This window comes from Ostrea edulis, chromosome 3 (assembly GCF_947568905.1).
Source record: "Ostrea edulis chromosome 3, xbOstEdul1.1, whole genome shotgun sequence".
In the NCBI taxonomy this organism is placed as follows: domain Eukaryota; kingdom Metazoa; phylum Mollusca; class Bivalvia; order Ostreida; family Ostreidae; genus Ostrea; species Ostrea edulis.
In genome coordinates, this window is record NC_079166.1 from 56,194,623 (window position 1) to 56,215,610 (window position 20,988).

The following is a 20,988-nucleotide window of genomic DNA, read 5'->3' on the forward strand; positions in this document are numbered from 1 at the left end:
TTGAGCATTGTGTATAATTTTGATTATGCTATTACAAAGTAAAGGTTGATTTGCGGTTCGCTGCTAGCACCCTGTGTATGATGTTGTCGGTTGTCAGGCGGTATTGAGTGTTTTTGTGAAAATATTGCCTAAAACCAAATGTGAATTTGATGATAAACTCACTAGCTTATGACAGTAATATCTGCGTTTATCATTTTTCTAACTAAAATCCACACAAGAGGTGATAAAATGAATTTCAACATCATGCTAATAAGCAAACATTTCATCTAGAGATGTATATAGGGTGAGTGATTGAGAGCTGTCCTAGGACTGGGGATTTCTGATAATTTTATAGGCGTAGTGTTGTTTGAATCCAAGTTATGGAAATATTTCATTTTGTTCACTTTTTAAAATTCATGTCATTGGAAGAAAAAAGTTGAAAAATTGAAAAATTTTGACAAATCTATTTTGAAATCTACTATCGTCATTGAATTCGTGGCTGTCTAATTAAACCCTGGTGAAAACTAAACAACAATATTCACTAATGATTTGTTTGTAGTACATGTATTTAGTAAATGTAGACTTCATGTCTCCGAAAAATTAAACTGTTGATATGTATCTTAATATTACTAACAAGCATATTTACTGTGAGGTTTAATGATGGTGTAGTACCAATACGTGACCCAATTCGACAGAATGTGAATGTTTGCGTCAAAAGTAGTGTTATACAATTGAACACAATCTAAAACGGTCAACAGCTACATCCGACAAAACATGTTAATTATGTAATGCGAACACTCTGATCTCATTCACCACAGCGACAATCGGAGGAGACTGATCTCATTTATTACAGCGACAATCGGAGTAGACAGAAGGTACAGTTTTTCCTCTCTTTTTTCAAAATCAAATCTTTAAACTTACATGATAACTTTTAGTTTATGAACATGACTTTTTACAAATATTGAATTTATGCACATAAGTGAATATAAGCATGACCTTCATACATGTACACCTTTTGAGTAAAGATTGGCGCACCGAATACTTAAACTTTAATACTTTATTGCACTTCGAAAAGTCTATTAAATTTGAGGCAACACGAAATTCAGTTGGGTTCAGCAAAATATATTGCTGTAATCAATTGATTCATATGGGGATTGTTTTAATGAGTGTAATGCATTCTTCAAGTTATAAATGGAGAGGGGGTGTAGATAAGGTAAGTATTAAGTATAATAAACAATATGAAAATAATTGACCGATATGTGAATAATTCAAATTGATACGTACCTTTCAACGATATGAAAGAATACATTTCTCAGAAATTGTAGAAGTCTTTATTCTATTGATTGTATCTTTATGAAATGAAGTTTTTCCAGAATACAACATTGCGAATTTTAGTTCTCCATACTCCCTCTATGTAGGCCCGTGTAAATCGCCTCTCTAATGACGCATGAATTGTAGTACTATAGTGTATACATGCGTAACCTAATGGATATTTTAAAGTAAAATACATGTACCATGCAAGCTCGGTCCATTTACATGCATTCACAAAATATCAGAGAAGCTACAATGTATCTTAGAGCATCCGGTAACACGCACCTACTTTACTATTCTACCATAACGCTAACGTGGAAGATAACGTTTTAATCACGGTAACATAGCATGTGTTTTAAATCAATTTCTCTTGTATCGCATTACTTTTAAAATTACATTGCAATATATTTTTGAAGTTGTAACCAAAATCTTAATTGTCTCATGTAAGAGTACTAACATAAAAAAAGTTCACCGTACTTTAATTTTCCCCAACAGATGAAATTGATAGTACTGCTGTGCTTCTGTATTGGGATTTCCGTGACTTTGGCGGACGAATCGTGTGTAACGTACTGCTGTCGTTATAATACGTTTGGTGTTTGTCTAAAAGAGTGTGAATACGGCTGCAATGACAGCGATGATGACCTTCCGATGGGTTTGAGGTCATTGCCAAGACATTGGAAGGTATTTGAGCATATAACCAAATTACTGATATTGTAAATTACTGGTATAGAGCGATATCATTCCACTAAAAATATTCACTTAAAAAGTATGAAAAATAAGTACTGATTTCCTTACAGTCAGCTTTTGGGAGACGTGTTTGAACTCTGGAAAACACAAGGAACATCATACAAAACAACAGGTTAGTAATTTAGAGATCATACAAAACAACAGCTTAGTAATCCTGTCATACTCCATGTAGAGATCATACAAAACAACAGCTTAGTAATCTAGAGATCATACAAAACAACAGCTTAGTAATCTAGAGATCATACAAAACAACAGTTTAGTAATCTAGAGATCATACAAAACAACAGCTTAGTAATCCTGTCATACTCCATGTAGCGATCATACAAAACAACAGCTTAGTAATCCTGTCATACTCCATGTAGAGATCATACAAAACAACAGGTTAGTAATTTAGAGATCATACAAAACAACAGCTTAGTAATCCTGTCATACTCCATGTAGAGATCATACAAAACAACAGCTTAGTAATCCTGTCATACTCCATATAGCGATCATACAAAACAACAGCTTAGTAATCCTGTCATACTCCATGTAGAGATCATACAAAACAACAGCTTAGTAATCCTGTCATACTCCATGTAGAGATCATACAAAACAACAGCTTAGTAATCCTGTCATACTCCATGTAGCGATCATACAAAACAACAGCTTAGTAATCCTGTCATACTCCATGTAGCGATCATACAAAACAACAGCTTAGTAATCTAGAGATCATACAAAACAACAGCTTAGTAATCTAGAGATCATACAAAACAACAGTTTAGTAATCCTGTCATACTCCATGTAGAGATCATACAAAACAACAGCTTAGTAATCCTGTCATACTCCATGTAGCGATCATACAAAACAACAGCTTAGTAATCTAGAGATCATACAAAACAACAGCTTAGTAATCTAGAGATCATACAAAACAACAGCTTAGTAATCTAGAGATCATACAAAGCAACAGCTTAGTAATCCTGTCATACTCCATGTAGAGATCATACAAAACAACAGCTTAGTAATCTAGAGATCATACAAAACAACAGTTTAGTAATCCTGTCATACTCCATGTAGAGATCATACAAAACAACAGCTTAGTAATCCTGTCATACTACATGTAGAGATCATACAAAACAACAGCTTAGTAATCTAGAGATCATACAAAACAACAGCTTAGTAATCCTGTCATACTCCATGTAGAGATCATACAAAACAACAGCTTAGTAATCCTGTCATACTCCATGTAGAGATCATACAAAACAACAGCTTAGTAATCCTGTCATACTCCATGTAGCGATCATACAAAACAACAGCTTAGTAATCTAGAGATCATACAAAACAACAGTTTAGTAATCCTGTCATACTCCATGTAGAGATCATACAAAACAACAGTTTAGTAATCCTGTCATACTCCATGTAGCGATCATACAAAACAACAGCTTAGTAATCTAGAGATCATACAAAACAACAGCTTAGTAACCCTGTCATACTCCATGTAGCGATCATACAAAACAACAGCTTAGTAATCCTGTCATACTCCATGTAGCGATCATACAAAACAACAGCTTAGTAATCTAGAGATCATACAAAACAACAGTTTAGTAATCTAGAGATCATACAAAACAACAGCTTAGTAATCCTGTCATACTCCATGTAGAGATCATACAAAACAACAGTTTAGTAATCCTGTCATACTCCATGTAGCGATCATACAAAACAATAGCTTAGTAATCCTGTCATACTCCATGTAGAGATCATACAAAACAACAGCTTAGTAATCTAGAGATCATACAAAACAACAGCTTAGTAATCCTGTCATACTCCATGTAGAGATCATACAAAACAACAGCTTAGTAATCTAGAGATCATACAAAACAACAGCTTAGTAATCCTGTCATACTCCATGTAGCGATCATACAAAACAACAGCTTAGTAATCCTGTCATACTCCATGTAGAGATCATACAAAATGTGGATCGAGATACAATAGGAATTTTAATTGTAATAGAAATCAACGGATACTGGAATAAATATTTGTAGAAAGAGTACAGCGATATCACTTATGACTTAGGGATGATAGACTTCTCGCATATGAAAAGCCAGTGGTTATTACCGTCATGGTGGTTTTCATGGATTGTTTTATATGTACTGTTTCGTTTTGTACATCATTTTGTGTATATATACTGTTGTTGGTATTTTCATTGACTTAAGCTTGATTTCGCGGTCTGGAATAACCCATAGGAAATCCTCAGAATGTCAACTGATATTCAGTGTAACATCGCGAACAGCACCAAAGATCCAATCTTACTATGATGAAGTATGATTCTCTGTACAAAACATACTGTATCTGCATACTAGTATATATGTCAATAGTATGCAAATCACCTCTTATAGGCTTAAATGAAATGTAACAACTTCTCCGGTTTTTTCACTGGGGTTATTTATTGTATCTTTGTAGATGAACGAGTTTCTGAAATCGACATGAAGAAATAGAGCGGACTTCTTACCCAAAGTTTTCATACTAAATCATAACCTGTCTTCTTTTTGTATTATCCACAATCTTTTTTCCTGGTTCAAATTAAATTATAAAGCATTGAGTTCGTTTATTTTTGCAGTTATACTGACAGGAACTGAGCCCATCTAACAAAATTATCCATTAGATTATTTAGATAAGATAAATTTTCCTATTGAATTGATTGACATATTGATTATGTGTGTTTTGCAGGTAATATTAGCTCTTAAAATAAGAAACATGTACGGATCCAGAGATGATGGGTGGGGTTCAAGGGCGTTCGACACCCCTCCCCATTACTGATGCATTTTGTTTTCACTGTCATTGAAAATTCATGCTTTTAGCACATAACGATATTTATGTTTATCAGCTTCTATTACCCCAAACTCTGCTCACCGTAGTTCGTTTTTGCTGTCATAAAAAATCTGAACAAAAGAATGATTGAGATTGAAAATTTGTCATTTATTACAATACCAAATGACGAAAGAAATCTTCAACATAAGATTTTGGGGAAATCAGATAATACATTCTACATCAAAGTACCTGCAAAGCTAAATTACTCAAAGTCTGATTTCCCCCAAAGAAGACAAAATAACTTAAATAATGATTATTTCTTAGTGGTATTAGTATTAATACCATTTAGTACTACATGTAGCATATGTAAATCTGAAATGGAAGGTGCTTGTGATTTAGCGTTCGTCGTCGACGATTAGTTACATGTACCTCCATTGTATTGCATCAGTTTAATTAATGGTGATATCATAGATCATTATCATCATACAGGACTGAAGTAGTGCATTTCATCTAAACCAAATTCATCTGAAGAAATGAATCTTAAAAGAATATGAAAACTCAACAGTTAGGAAATGGAATGAAAGAAACAAAGAATTTTGATAAGTGTAATTAGTAAACAATATCTGTAATTTTGTTCTTTTTAAATTAATTTCTTGATAATTGTTTCTATTTCAAATTTCCTAAATGATTTCTGACCGAAATTGGCTCAAGATGACAAACAATGCTTTCTTTTGATAGAAACTTTTCCGGACCCCCCTACACCCTCGTATTCTTTTCACGATAGGCCAGCTACAAGTACTTAATGCAGCTGAGGTATACATGTAATAGTTAAACTCCCTCCTTTTAAAATTCAGGATCCACCACTGAAACAATTTTACATAAGTTAGGTTCGATTTTAGGTGGTAATGAAGCAATGTTCAAGGATAATTAGGAGTTTTATTTTGACGACGCATTTTAATGTGGACAATTAGAAATGAATACAAATTTAGACAGAAAACTGTCGAAACTGTCAATCATTTAAAAGTCATACAAGTGCATCAGAGGGCGATGTAGGCACTGGAACATGATTTCCATGTACAGTAATAATGTAAGAGGTCAACTTTGTGCCATTGTAATGATGAATGCATGTACTATGGATAGATATACAATTATTGTATACATGATAATGTAATCAACGCAACTCATTCACTATAAAAAGATTATGACTAAATATTGTTAATTCATGCATCATGTATTATATGATTCGTAGGTTAATATGTGCTCTTGGATCATCTGTTTATTTGCTCATTGTAATTCTCATGAGGATTAGTATTCTGAAAACAAGAGAATGCCATTGCAATTTTTGGTTAAAAGGGCGTATACAAATATGATACACGAATCACGTTTATATTCTTACTTTACAATAATGGTGCATTTGAAACCATTTTATCGAGTCAGCACGAAACACTGGCCTGCACGGCGAGCTCTAATGACTAAAGCGGGCGGAAAATTCGGAACTGCTCCCAGAAAAATTATCTTAGTAAAAGTTTGTTAGATTAGTAAACAATTAGAAAAAAAAAATCATTATAGTTGTATCATAATTCCTGGCAAATTCAGCATTTGGACAGTCTGTGCATTCGCAAATGCTGTTCAAAGTTTCCTTTCAATATCCAGTTCAATTTTATCTAAATATGAAATGAAGAAATAGAATATGTCAGAATGATGTTACGTATTGTGTTTTATCGATGTTTTACATTTCTGATACAAAATATAAACCAAGGTAATCTTTACACTACGTTTCTTCCTTACACGCCGTCATTTTGGAACACTTGTCACTCCTGCTAAAATGGGCAATATACATGTACAAGAGCAACACTAGTGTGGAGTATTAGACATTTTATCTACAACTCTAGTTACCCGTGTAACTCGTGTCGCATAATCAAATTCACAGGACATCATTTCACGGGGAAATCTAACGCAGTCAATGTAAACAGTGTATTGTGCAAATTCTATGCTCGTTATATTGATCTAATTTGCCAATACAACCTGTCATTGGGTCAAATGCTGTCTGAAATGTTTCATACCGATTGTTAGGCCATTCTTGATACGCATATTTTGACTACATATTACTTCGTTTATCTGAGACATAATGTTCACGGCGGGTGTGACCGGTCGACAGGGATGCTTACTCCTCCTAGGTACCTGATCCCACCTCTGGTGTGTCCAGTGGTCCTTGTTTGTCTAACTCTTTATTTTGTATTCATTATAGGAGATTAATCACTGTTCGTTATCTTCACCTTTCAATTTGATCTACATGTAATATCAGCTGTGATTATTTATCAACAACAAAACGTGGGGAGGTATCATAAAGCTTGTCTACAATTTAAATACGTATGTGGTTCTTTTCAAACTATTTATATATTTTATCTACAAGGATATCAATGAATTATATCGCTATGAAGGCGATATTTCTCCAGAAGCAGAATGTGTAATCCTCATAATTTTGCAGCTGATGAAGAGCAAATCGCGTGACTCCCTCATGTAATCATTAAAGCAAGCTTGTCACCTCGTGTCGTGGGCTTTGCTCGCTAATATGTATATACGGACCGTTGTAAACATTGGACCGAGCAGAACATGAAATGGTCATTGGCGTGCCCAAAGTAATAATCATAACTTAAAAATATAGGAACACTTTTGGTGTACCAGCCCACAAATATGGTGTTAAAATAAGTGCCGCCGAAGGCGGTTTAGTATTTATATGAGCGATCGGTGAAATCGTTAAAATGGCAAAATCGCAAAATTTAGCTTAAATTTGAAGTTAAGGTGTAATATGAAGTTTAAAAAAACTGTTTTAAACACTGTTTTTAGAATTCAAAATGAAAAAAGAATGCAATAAGACGTACAGTTTATGTGCCAAAATAGATGAAATCCATTGTTTAGGATATTGTCACGTGTGCGTTAATTTACGTAATTCTGAATATTCAATTCACTAATGTTAATGAAAGCAAATTGAAACTTATCTGGGATTAAGGAAGAATACTGATTCTTTCTCGTTTACGAAAAATATTTAGCAAGTAGATACTAAAAACCCACTTTAAAATGCTTTTTATCGACATTTTAGCCTACGGACACTTCTGAATGGGAACTGCCTTCAACATCTTTGCTTTTATTAATATCATTTTCTTAAAAATCTATCATAGTTAACTCACACGATCAGCTTGATATGTCGGGGGCAGCCGTAAATAACGGTGTGATTACAGTCACGTCAGAACATTTCGTCCAATGACAGGTTGTTTTGGCAAACTATAAATAGTTATACATGTAACGATTATATAATTTGTGAAATGCTGAGTTCATGTCTATTTTTGAAAAACAAATATGGACAAAAACGTATTCTTATCTAAACCTCTTCTTTATTTTCTGCTTCTTTGTAACCATAATACTTTGAAGAACAAATACAGAAAAAAAATCATTTATTTATAAAGATGTGTTTTTCGCAGTAGGGGATCGAAAATGTTCACGGATTTCATCAAATAGGTACCATTGCCTCCTAGGCTCAAGACCAAGTTCTAGAGTCTCTTGGAGCAGTGGACCATCTATGGAGGGAAGGGTGTTCCGATCTTTCAAGAAATTCACACATACAGGGACAAAATTGCAAAGCCCCTTAAATCCAACATTGATGCTCTAATGTTTATCACCGCTTTGAAATAATGTTATAGGTATGGATTACGATCCCTATAATTGACAGGTTTTAGTGAATCTGACACAACCCGAGTAATGTTTTGGCGTCGTCGTGATGGATGACAATCTCGATCATTATTTCAGTAGTAGAGAAATGTCACTTAATTTTTCATACTACGAAATGCCAGTCAATCTTGTTAACAGTGTCCTGCTACCATTATGGAATATTTCACAATCATATGGAGTTTAGATTCAAAGACGTTAAAGTCTTAAATTTTAAATGATACTAATTTCATTGCATGTCATTTTCATAATTTCTACATGTGAAATGTTTGCCCTAAATGAAGATCACAAACATTATACATGTAGTACGATGTACATAGAAGACCCAATCTCTACCCAGAGTTAACCTTTTCACAGTTAATAAAAATAGAACTAAGAACTGTATTATGAAATATCAGGAAAATGTAGAGCAAGCAATTATTGTTGCAAATTATACATATATTAGTTTATATTTCCCATTAAAATTCATGTCTACCTTAAATATACAAACATTTTTTGTATTGTATTTCAACACTATTCAATGCTTCTTGTGTCACAGAAAGACTTAACATATAGTTACATGTATTATTGATCTATTTACGTATATTTTTGTAACTAAAGTCGAAACCACATTTTATTTGACCATCTTTACAATTTTACAAGAATCTTGAAAATCCTCTCGACACGTTGATAGAGGAAAATGTGAGTGTAAGGAACGATAAATCTGGGTAGAGATTGGTATCTACACTGAATAATGTAATTAGTAATCAAATAGTTCTTTGTTTGAATGGTCGAAATATATTTTTATTAGTTAGTGCATATGTGAAACCAGAACCCTTCATAGTGTATACCATAAAACAAAATCGCTGTTGTTTTGTCCACTACGATTGTTGAAATGTACGGAGGTTAATTTCTCTCCACAGTCGCGGTACGAAAGAAGTGATAAGACATGCTACAGATGTAATGGCAGAATGTGCACCCTTCCCCGTGTTCTCAGCTTAATCAATGTAATAGAACTCTTGCTTTCCTACGAAAATGAAAAAAACTAAATTGATTGTATAAATGCAACAAACATAGTTTTTGAACATGCATCATGAGGGATGAAATTTAGAATGTGACAATGTTTTGAAAATAAAAAGATATAAAAATATAAAATATGTTTAAATGTTTTCAAATATAAAATGTATTATCTATATACTTGTGCGACACATGGAATATCTAAAGTATGTAACAATCTGTCAAGCAGAACTAGAAATAATCCTCAAAGTTTCACTGGTCAATTTCTACTGTCCCTTCGGACCAGTGGATATAAAATCGATTGGTTCAAATTCATATTTAATAATAGTGAATAACTTTCATAATCAAAGGCCTAATATCCTTTTTATGTACACTTGCATCATGTTCACTTGCATCAGCAATATCGAAATCTTGCTATTCCTATCCATGTTGTTCGCTTAAACAATAGTCAGTGTCATCTTCATTTTTGTCATTTGTGGAAGTGTATTGTTAAAACCATTAAACCATATCCCAATACTTCTCACCCTGGGTTGAAAATCCACCTGCAGTCCTTCAAATACTAGACAAGAAATATTATATAAATCAACTGTCCATAGTCACTATTATATGAATATCATTTTAATGTGTTAGGCCAATGTATGGCTAGAAATCTAAATTAGACCAGCCAATATATAAAAATAAACAGAGCAATGTGTCTCATAACTATGAAATTGAATTTGAATTTATTGATGCCTCATCTTAGTATGAAAAGTCAAGAATGTTAACTTGATAATAACACTTTATTCATCAAATCAATCTATTAAATGAGAGCTAATACAAGCAAAATAGGCTTCTGAATTTCTACATTAAGTGGTTTGTTTGATTTGCATCATAATGAGTCAAAAATGATGTAATGTACTACAATTATAAAGAAAGTCACACAACACTAAGGCCTTACCTTTCTCTTTCTGTTTAGCAGCGACTTGGATTTTTACACTCCGCTTCCCAATAGTTGCTGTCTGACACCCTGTTGCTGTTGAAGTCACTCTTTTTCCAGTCTCTGCAGCCTGATAAGACAAACATTAGAAACATTGTTTCTTTTGATACTTAATTATTCTTAGTGTACACAGAAGGCCTCGTACTTAACTTTTCATATGAACTACAAGATAAGTAATACTTGCATGTAATGAGAATTTACTGCGTATGATTTTGTTTTTTAGAAGGAAACAAATTTTAATGATTATGAATCCAATGTACCATATCTTCTGTCAATCTGCAAATTATATGCAAGCAAGTGTGTGTCTGTGTGAGAAGGAGTTTTTTTTAAACAAACAAGAGGCCCACAGGCCTTATCGATCACCTGCGTACTAGTGAAAAGTATCACTACAACCAAGGGCTATGGAATCAAAATTTCCTTATATGAATATCTAAGCTAAATTCTAATGTTCAGCAACAGTATAAAACAAGACGTGATCTTAATTTAGAGTTTAATAAATCAATAAAATTCTGAGTTCAATGCACATTCAAAGTATTTCTGCCAGCCCAATATACCGTATTTGGGGGCAACATTGTCTGTGTGTGTAGCTTTTCAATACCAACTACAGTATATACTGCACATAATTGCTTGTTCTGGGCCTTTACCTTTCTATGACAAATTGATAGAAAAATTGTTGAAATAAAACTCACCAGTAAATAATAGTATAGTGGGTGTACTGTTACATCTTCATAAATGTTTATCTGAGTAATTGGTGAAATAAATATACCGGTTCATTCTATAAATACTATTAAGAATTGAACTACGGTAACCACATATACTGTATAAAAGGGTGAAAATTAGCTTCATTTCTAGATATGAATTGTGGGTCTATTGTTTTGTTCATTGACAAATAACATAAAATTATACCCAAAAGAAGTACTTCTATCGAATGTAAAATAAACTTGAGATTGTCAGTATTCAATCTCCTATGTTTGCCATCATGTGTAGCTTTTCTGGCCTCTATTACACTTGGTAGAATGTGGTTTGTGTTTGTATGCTATTTTTCAAACTTGCAAATTGCTTACAGTCAATATAAAAGATCTCTATCGTTAGGGTTTTAAAGATTATAAAAGAAAATTATATAAATTCTTTGCAACACATTTCTTTTCTTTTGTATCTTTTGAGGTATGTGGCCGAAAGACTGGCAAACCCGATACTTTGTATACGATATAAATAGGTACCAACCTAAATGCACTGTAAGTGTCATATACGAACTACATTCTATTCTTTAGGAAACTGAAATTTTGTTATCTATACATGTACGCATAGTTTCCTTCATTAGTTGGACTGGTTCACATAAAATAAGAAGTGCTTCGATGCAGGTCAAGATGGGTGCATATTGTTTCCTTTCCTGTCTTAAATACACTCACTGTTGTAATGATGCGATATGTTAGGGTATACTTTGAACTGTCGACTTTGCTCTCTCTTTTCTTTGAAATGCATGTTTGTTTTTCTCAGTAAAACTTAATTACACATACAGTATCATAGAGAAGGGAACATGTAACTAGATCAAGCTCAAGATATATGTGTCAATCATTCTACGTAAAAGTATAAATTCGAGGTGTCGAACACGACCATTGAGAAAGATATTCATTGACGACAAAGGTATGGTAGAATTACACTTTATTTACTTTTACACAAAATTAATTTGTCTGTGAACTATTTGAAAATATTCCTATGCTTGATTCATTTTAGTGATTACACTGATTTTCCACTTTTCAACTTTGCCAAAGATATGAAAATATCAATTTACCGTTACGTACTAGTTTTATAAATGAAATCATTGTGTATATTAAAATTTTTCAAGATTGATTCATTAGTTGATTGTATATTGTTTAACGCCACTCTCGGGAATTTCCCCCTCATTTGGAGACGTAAGCATCATTAACCGGTAACGGCTGCAAAAATTTAGACTTATGCTCGGTGCTTAAGGCCTGTGAACATGAAAAGTGTTTTATCGTTCCACACCTGTTGTGGCACGGGACTCAGTTTTGTGGTCTCATCTGAACGACGGTCCCATTAAATCGCCTCTTACGACAAGTAAGTGTTACCGAGGACTTAATCGAACCGGAATCCCCATAGTATATATTATAGGTAAGAAAAGCACTATAGCTGAGCAACCAACACACGCACGTATGCTTAATACCGTCCATATGAATTAGGGTAACATTAACCAGAAAAGAATTTAATCAAATCGTTTCATCTAGAAAATACCAATAAAATATCGAAGAACATACCAAGTTCTTTTTTCCGATATTTACGCTTAAAGATATAAGATCCTATTTAATAAAAAGTTTCATTTGAAATTAAACGTGATGGTATATGATCTATACAAAAATGCAATAATTCAATAATACTAAATATACATCTGAATCATCACAAAGATACAAAAAGTCAGCTCGCCAATTGTAGCAGAAATGTTACTTGTAAATATCTATAGAACAATCATGAACTCTACTGGATCTGTAATGCGGTAGTTTATATATAATGCAAATAAATATAGAATAGACCAAATAATTTAGGTTCTAACTACCACGGCACAGCAAGGGAAAATACAGACCCCCACATATATATACAAACACACACATTAATTGTAATACCAGCGTATTTGGATAAGCACATATAATGCTTGGGTAGGTTCAACGCCTCTTATACCTGGTTTAGTGAACATATGTATTGATCATATTTTCCGTTTTATCAAGGTTGCAGTTACATCGAACTTCTGTAGCACTGTCAGATCTAATTGGAGTAGGAGTGAATGTTAAATGAGCGGTGCTAAATACTTGCCACTAGATGTTGGATTCTGTCACCGAACATGTCTGCATCGTGGTTAAAGCTTCTATATTATGTATATGTCTGTAAATAAAGTCGGCTCTCATGTTTGCAAATACGAGTTTGCTATTCATTATTAAAAAGTCGACTTAAAAATTCTCGATTTGTTCAACTAAATCATGAGAAGATTAGCTGAAGAGTTATGTCGTCCGTGTACGTCTTAATTAGAAAGATTACTTGTTGATGTGTTGCATATTTCTTTTAAAACGTACATGAAAATACAAAAATGATAAATAAAATTAATGAATTTCATTTACCATGATTCAACGATACCATACCTCAATTCGTTTATTTTAGATGAAGCTGGTATATGTCTTCTGCTTACTTATTGCTGTACTGATTGACCAGGGAGAAAGTGAATGCAGATCGTATTGTTGTGAATACGACCCCACCCGCACTTTCTGTACAAGAATTTGCTGCGGATCTCATGCAGGTAGAAGAAGACGATCCTCGGTGAGTTACTTGTAGCTTCTCACATTGGTGATAGTTCCCCCTAACTCCTCTCAGATGACAGCAGTGGTATTTGTCTCTAAACACTCACGGGGTTAGCATATCAAACTAAGAACTTTCAAATCTTAAAAATATATCTAAATTTGAAAGGAACAGGCAAGCAAAATTATCTAAAGTACATAGAATAATAGAAAAGTCAAAACAAAATGTTTAAGACGTAGCACATCCACTTTGACACGAACACCCTCTGGGTAATTCAAATATCAAAGCCCTTGACATGATTTTTATTATCATGTGAATTTGCATGGAAATGATTATCTTTGACTATTCATTTTTAGTTCTTTTTTTCACTCGACAGCCTTAAGGTACTGGTCATGTTCGTCATAAAATAAATCATATTCGACTTTACATTCACCTTTATTTTCTATCATATTGATTATCGCTGACTATTTCATTTTGTAATATTTAGAGCAAAACTACCAAAAACTGTGGTACTTGAACAAGTTATTGCAATTAAGATAAAGGATATGGAAGCGGTAGATTTGTTTCTTGTTGCAGTGTTTTTCTTTGGTTCTGATTTGGTTATCTTTTTTGTTGCTAGTCTGGTATTGCTTATAGGAGTTACGAGATTGATCACTGTTCGTTATTAGAATGTTAATACTTATAGGAGCTATGAGATTGATCACTGTTCGTTATTAGAATGTTAATACTTATAGGAGTCATGAGATTGATTACTGTTCGTTATCATCACATTTCTGGTCATTCATTATATATGAAATATGTACGTTTATAATTCTATAATGTACTTTATTTAGCTGACATCTAATGTCTGGATTTTTTTCTCTTTCAGTCCACATTCAAATTCAAAGAACCAAGCGCCGTTGATGAGCGATTTAAGCAGAGATTTAAACATCAATAAAATGGTAACATTCCATTCACGTTCTTGTGTCCTGCTATTAGTGTTCACTTCAAATTAAAGTTCCTTAAATTCTGCGTATATTTTTCTGAATAACTGAAAGTTTGCTACTCTAAAATCAATTCGTACGATAACACGTAGGGAACCTGTAAGTTAAATGTGCATATTGAGCGTTATGACGATATAATAGGAAGCGGAACTTTAAAATGTTTTTAATAAATATATTTGTACAATTTATATTTTATCATAATTTGTATGATACTGTAAGTGAAAGGTGAATATTACGAACAGTGATCAATCTCATATCTCATACAAATAATACAAAATAGAGAGTTGGGCAAACACGGACCCCTGGACACACCAGAGGCTAGATTGCGCCACAATGTTCTCTAAACATAGTAATCATTGTATGATATCATAATGATATGTAAAATCACATAATATGCCATATACAAGTAACATAGCTGTGAACAGTCGCGCTTGTCATTTTGACAATTATCCCTAATTTCTATGTCACATTATTATTCTAAAATACATGTACATGCATATAAAGTAGAAATACGATTTCATGTTATGTTGGAATGCCAAATCTTAGCAATTCAATGAAAGACAGAATTTTATTTATACAGATTTTTTTAAATGAATATCGAAAGATACGAATTGCATGTTTCCCTGATGTATACATCATTATTAGAGGACAAATGTGTTTGAAAATCACAACATTCTACAGCAATCATCTCAAACTGCATCTCTAGGATTTTCGATTTTCAGACTAACTTTTAACTCTGAACAGGCAAAATACAGATAACATTAAAAAACGTAATTTCTGACTCTCTTATTTAGTGACAATTACAACATCGCTTATACTTATCTGTAGAAATGATAGTATACTTTTTCCTTGTAGATGGATGGCAGTCTTTGTAATCAACGCGATGAAACAAGAATTTCCTTTTTATTCCTCAGAAGTGACTGATTTTCCCTATTACATTGTGCACTTTGTATTCGTCCCTGCTTGTATAAAAAGTTAAAAGCATCAATGTGTCATGTTTTCAATATATTATGAAAATGTATTCATTGGTCATAATCTTTGCTATTTATGCATATATTATGGACAATACAAAGATTAATTGAGATTTCCAATCTCATATAGAAAATGAACATGCATATGTGAATTTGAAATCAATGAAGTAAATCTTTATTCTGTTTAGATAGTAAGGACAGAGATAATCCCTTTGGCTGTTGTTTCGATTGTATCGAATACATTTAACACGTGTAATGACATTTAATAACTTAAGACCGCCAAAGCGAAAAATGAAAAAGAAAGGGCTATACAAAAGACACATTAACTTATCAATTATAACACAGATGTGCAATATACACGTACAATGAATTTGATTGCGTAATGAAAAAGATATCGAATAGTGATAAATTTCTTAATTCCTCTAAAGAATGCAAATTTGAGAGTAAGCGAAACAGGAACCATTATAAAGCCGAGAAAAAGTAAGCATCCGCTGTTGACCAAACACACCTGTCGTGAGCAGGTGATCAGGAAAACAAAGTATAACAGGTTGTATTTGCAAATGATTTCATACTTTTTGATGACGATATAAGACTCACGGCAGGTGTGACCGGTCCACATGCAAGGGATGCTAACTCCTCCTAGGAACCTGATTCCAATTCTGGTAAACGTAGGGGTCCGTGTTTACCCAACTCTCTCTTTTGTAGTCCTGTTATGAGACTGATCACTGTTCGTTATCTTCAAATTTCATCATTATAATCCTCATTTCCTAAAATACATATACATGTATACTGAACATGGTTGTCTTCAATTTGAGTTAGATTCTTAACAGACTGAGTGATGGTAGTTTTAGATTAGGAATCAGAAAGGCTGATAAAGAAATCATGAAGAAGACTGGTTACATTCCCTGGTGTATGTAAAACTTATACGGTACTAATTTTGATGTACCAGATGCGCATTTCGACAAATAATGTATCGTCAGTGATGCTCAACTGAAATGTTTCAAATCCTAAATAACAATGAACTTTTAGAGCTATTATAGGGAAAAACAGGGTGCCAAAAAGTGGAGACTAATTCGTTTAAGGATAATATCTATGCGTGAGGGAGATAATCCTTAATTTTAAAATGAATTTCTAAATTTTATGACAGCAATTAAATATACATCCGTATTTTCAAGCTAGTAACGAAGTACTTAGCTACTGGGCGGTAGAGACCCTCGGCGACTAACAGTCCACCAGCAGAGGCCTCGACCCAGGGGTCATAATGTAAAACTTATACGGTACCTAGTTGGTGTTAAAGTAATAAATACTTTTATTCACACAGAATAACACAGATAGCATCAAATGACTAATTTACATTGTGGTCCTGTCTAAAACATATATAGAAAATACATGTAGATAGCATAACATGAAATATATATATATAATATATACACGATATCACTGGGGAAAATATAAATATATATCACTTTTTTGAGTTATAATGCTGCAAATATGCCGATTTAAAAGATGTAATAGAACCACAGCTTCTGATACACTTGGACAACTGATTCCATAAAATTGTACATGATACCTTAAAAGACGGTTAGTAATATTCAGTTCGAACTTTTGGTAGATATAAAATGCTACTATCAATATTTCTTGTTCAAGAACTAACTTGTCTGACAAAATTAAAAACATTCAGTTCTGGTGTCATAATTTCAAAAACTTTGAAAGCAAGCATTAGCTTTCTATATATAGAATAAAGACGAACAGGCATCCATTTTAGAACATTAAAATATCAACCGTAGAAGTGTGAGTTTCTTTCACATTCAATATAATCTGGCTGCCCTTTTCTGTAATTTAAAACGTCTGTCAGCAAAAACTTGTTTTGGCTTAGCACCAAACTGTGCAACAATAAGAAAGATATGATCTTTGCCAGTAAAAGGGGATATGCCAAATACTGAATACTGAATATATATGCGGCGATTTATCAATTTTATTTGAAAATCGAATACTTTTTATTCACTATATACAATGCTCACTGTTCGTTATCTTCATCTTTCATTTAATCATCGAGCAGGTATCTCTGTTGGTGGGTACTCTGTCCCCGAGGATACACGATCTATGTTCTTCCATGGATATAACCAAGAACGATACAATACTGAAACTATGTCACTCTATGGAGGCTTTAAGGGGCACAGACTCTAACAGAATGGTTGGTGCCCCACGTATTATCCTTCAGGATATCAAACATTTATCGTACATGTATATAGTCATCAAATAGTAAGTCTTGGTACAGAAATGAAAATTCGTATATCCAGATATTGTCACGTTCCGTTAAGAAACACTTTTGAACAAGGGGTTACTTTCTTGGACTTTTGTATCATCGTACATATCCCCTTGTATAAACAGAATATATTCTGTAATCTATGTACTTTGTAAATTAAAAAAATAACACGATCAAAGATATATTCTTCTTTTATGTTTTCTTTTCTCCATCGTATATAAAGAGTTATATTACTCTTTATACCATCGGAATATTCTTCCGGTTGGATACACATGTATGTATGACTGTTTTGTATGCCTATTAAATGTTTCTTAATAATTAATACAGCATTGCATTTTCTTTTTGTATAATTCATGTTCCTAATCTAGGGAGCCCCGGTCACCCCTGGTAAGGACTATGTAAGGTGTCTCTGAGGAGACTTTACCCCTCATTATTGTATAGTATATGTAATTTGGAAAATAAAATATTTGTATTAGCAAAAATATAAAATATTTCAACAAATGTGTTGTAGTGTGCAGACAGTGCACAGTAGTGTTATTTTATTTATTCGATATAGACATCATGTACATGTATTGTGACAATACCTTTCTAATTGTATTATAATTTTTTATCTCAATTATTCTATCTCATTTATTTACCTTGAAATTTGCCCTACTTTAATCAACATGACGACCTACGTTGTATTATGCCCCTCTTGTTCGTTTTTAGATAAGAACATGAACTTAAATGGCACATTGTTATAAAAATAACTTACAGTGTGAATAATTCAAATAACAAAAAATCGATGGTGGAAATCATAAAATGAATTTAGACTGTTTACGATTTTACAAGTGCTTGAAATATATGTTGACAATGAGAATGATTACTCCTTGTCAATATCACATACATCTAACTGGAGTAAACACCGAGAATTAGATTTAATGGAGGTGGATAATAGAAGTAAGAGGTGCGTCTAGTCCCCTTAGAAGCCAGCTTGTATTTGTATTGAGAATTTAAAAATAAAATAAAGATATCATAGTTATGTTATATAAACTATTATACAAAAGAAAATAGTAAAGCAAACTTAACCATTCTAAATATACATTGTATCCACATGTAATAATATACCGGTTCATACTATAAATACTATTAAGAATTGAACTACGGTAACCACATATACTTTATAACAAGAGATGTTTGTAAAACACATATGCCCCCATGGTGCAAAATTGAAAAGGGTTATACACACACATCATTTAATTGAGAGTAGTATCATCAATTCAAAATATTGAGCAGAGAATATCTTCCTATGTCAAGAGTGGATTGACCATGTGACCTAAAAATCAATAGGGGTCATCAACTCCTGAAGATGTACCAGTGTACAAAGTTTGATGTCTGTCAAGCGAAGGGTTCTCAAGATATTGAACGGACAGTATATTCCTGTCTAGTGTGTCCCTTGACCTTTGACCATGTGACCTCAAAATCAATAGTGGTCGTCTTCTCCTGAAGACGTATCAGTGTACCAAGTTTGATGTCTGTCAAGAAAAGGGTTCTCAAGATACTGAGCAGACAGTATATTTCCATGTCAAGTTTGACCCTTGACCTTTGACCATGTGACCTCAAAATCAATAGGAGTCAATTTCTCTTGAAGATGTACCAGTGTAACAAGTTTGATGTCTGTCAAGCAAAGGGTTCTCGAGATATTTGACGGACAGTATATTCCTATGTCCAGTTTGACCCTTGACCTTTGACCATGTGACCTCAAAATCAATGGGGGTCATCTTCTTCTAAAGATGTACTGGCGTACTAAGTTTAATGTCTGTCAAGCAGAGGGTTCTCTAGACATTGAATGGTCAGTATATTCCTATGCCCAGTTTGACCCTTGACCTTTGACCATATGACCTCAAAATCAATAGGGGTCATCTACTCCTTAGGATGTACCAGTGTGCTAAGTTTGATGTCTTTCAAGCAAAGGGTTCTTAAGATATTGAGCGGACATTATATTCCTATGTCCAGAGTAGATTGACCCTTGACCTTTGACCTTTTGACCTGAAAAACAATAAGGATCCTCTTCTACTCATAACTAACCTACATATGAAATATCATTATCATCAAGTGAATGGTTCTCAAGATATTGAACGGACAACACATGGTCTACAGACCGACCGACCGACCGACTGACCGGTGCAAAACAATATGCCCCCTCTTTTTCAAAGGGGGGCATAAAAAGAGTAAAAATTAGCTTCATTTGTAGATATGAATTGTGAGTTTATTGTTTTGTTCATTGACAAATGACATAAAATTATACCCAAAAGTAGTACTTTATAGAAATAAAAAATAAGCTTGAGATTATCAAATAACTTACAGCATTCAATTTCCTTTGTTTGCCATCATGTGTAGCTTTGCTGGCCTCTATTAAACCTGGTAGACTGTGCTTTGTGTTTGTATGATATTCGGCAAACGTGTAAATTGCTTACAGTCAATATAAAATATCTCTATCTTTAGGGGTTTAAAGATTATAAATGAAAATTATATAAAGGTTTTGCAACACATCTCTTTGCTTTTGTACCTTTTGAGGTCTGTGACCGAAAGACTATGTCAAACCCAATATTTGTATACGATATGAATAGGTGCCAACCTAAATGCACTGTAAGTGTCACATTGAATTTCTATGATACCAAGGGATTTCGGGTATTCATGTTATACAGTCAAACGTCATATCGTTCTTTAGGAAACTGAATTTTTTTTATCTATACATGTACACATACTATCCAAACTCAACAACAAACTTCACATATGATATTGAAGAAACCGCATGTTTTCGACGTCTGCAGGAAAGGAACACGTGACCTAAACACTTCATGAAATATACATATATGGAAAAGGTACATATGTATGCAATTTTGTATTGACGTGCTAACATGAAGTTTGTGAATTCTCCGAAAATACTTCATGTAATAGTTTCCT

At 33.3% G+C, this 20,988-nt stretch overlaps 1 long non-coding RNA gene across 1 annotated transcript; it reads left to right on the top strand.

The window, feature by feature from the left end:
• The first annotated feature begins 79 nt into the window (after positions 1 to 79).
• Positions 80 to 15,789, top strand: LOC125673469 (uncharacterized). Its single transcript, XR_007369547.2, has 7 exons — positions 80 to 854; positions 1,786 to 1,971; positions 2,088 to 2,149; positions 4,477 to 12,163; positions 13,688 to 13,843; positions 14,691 to 14,763; positions 15,661 to 15,789. It is a non-coding gene; the product is annotated as an uncharacterized LOC125673469 (long non-coding RNA).
• Positions 15,790 to 20,988: the final 5,199 nt, after the last annotated feature.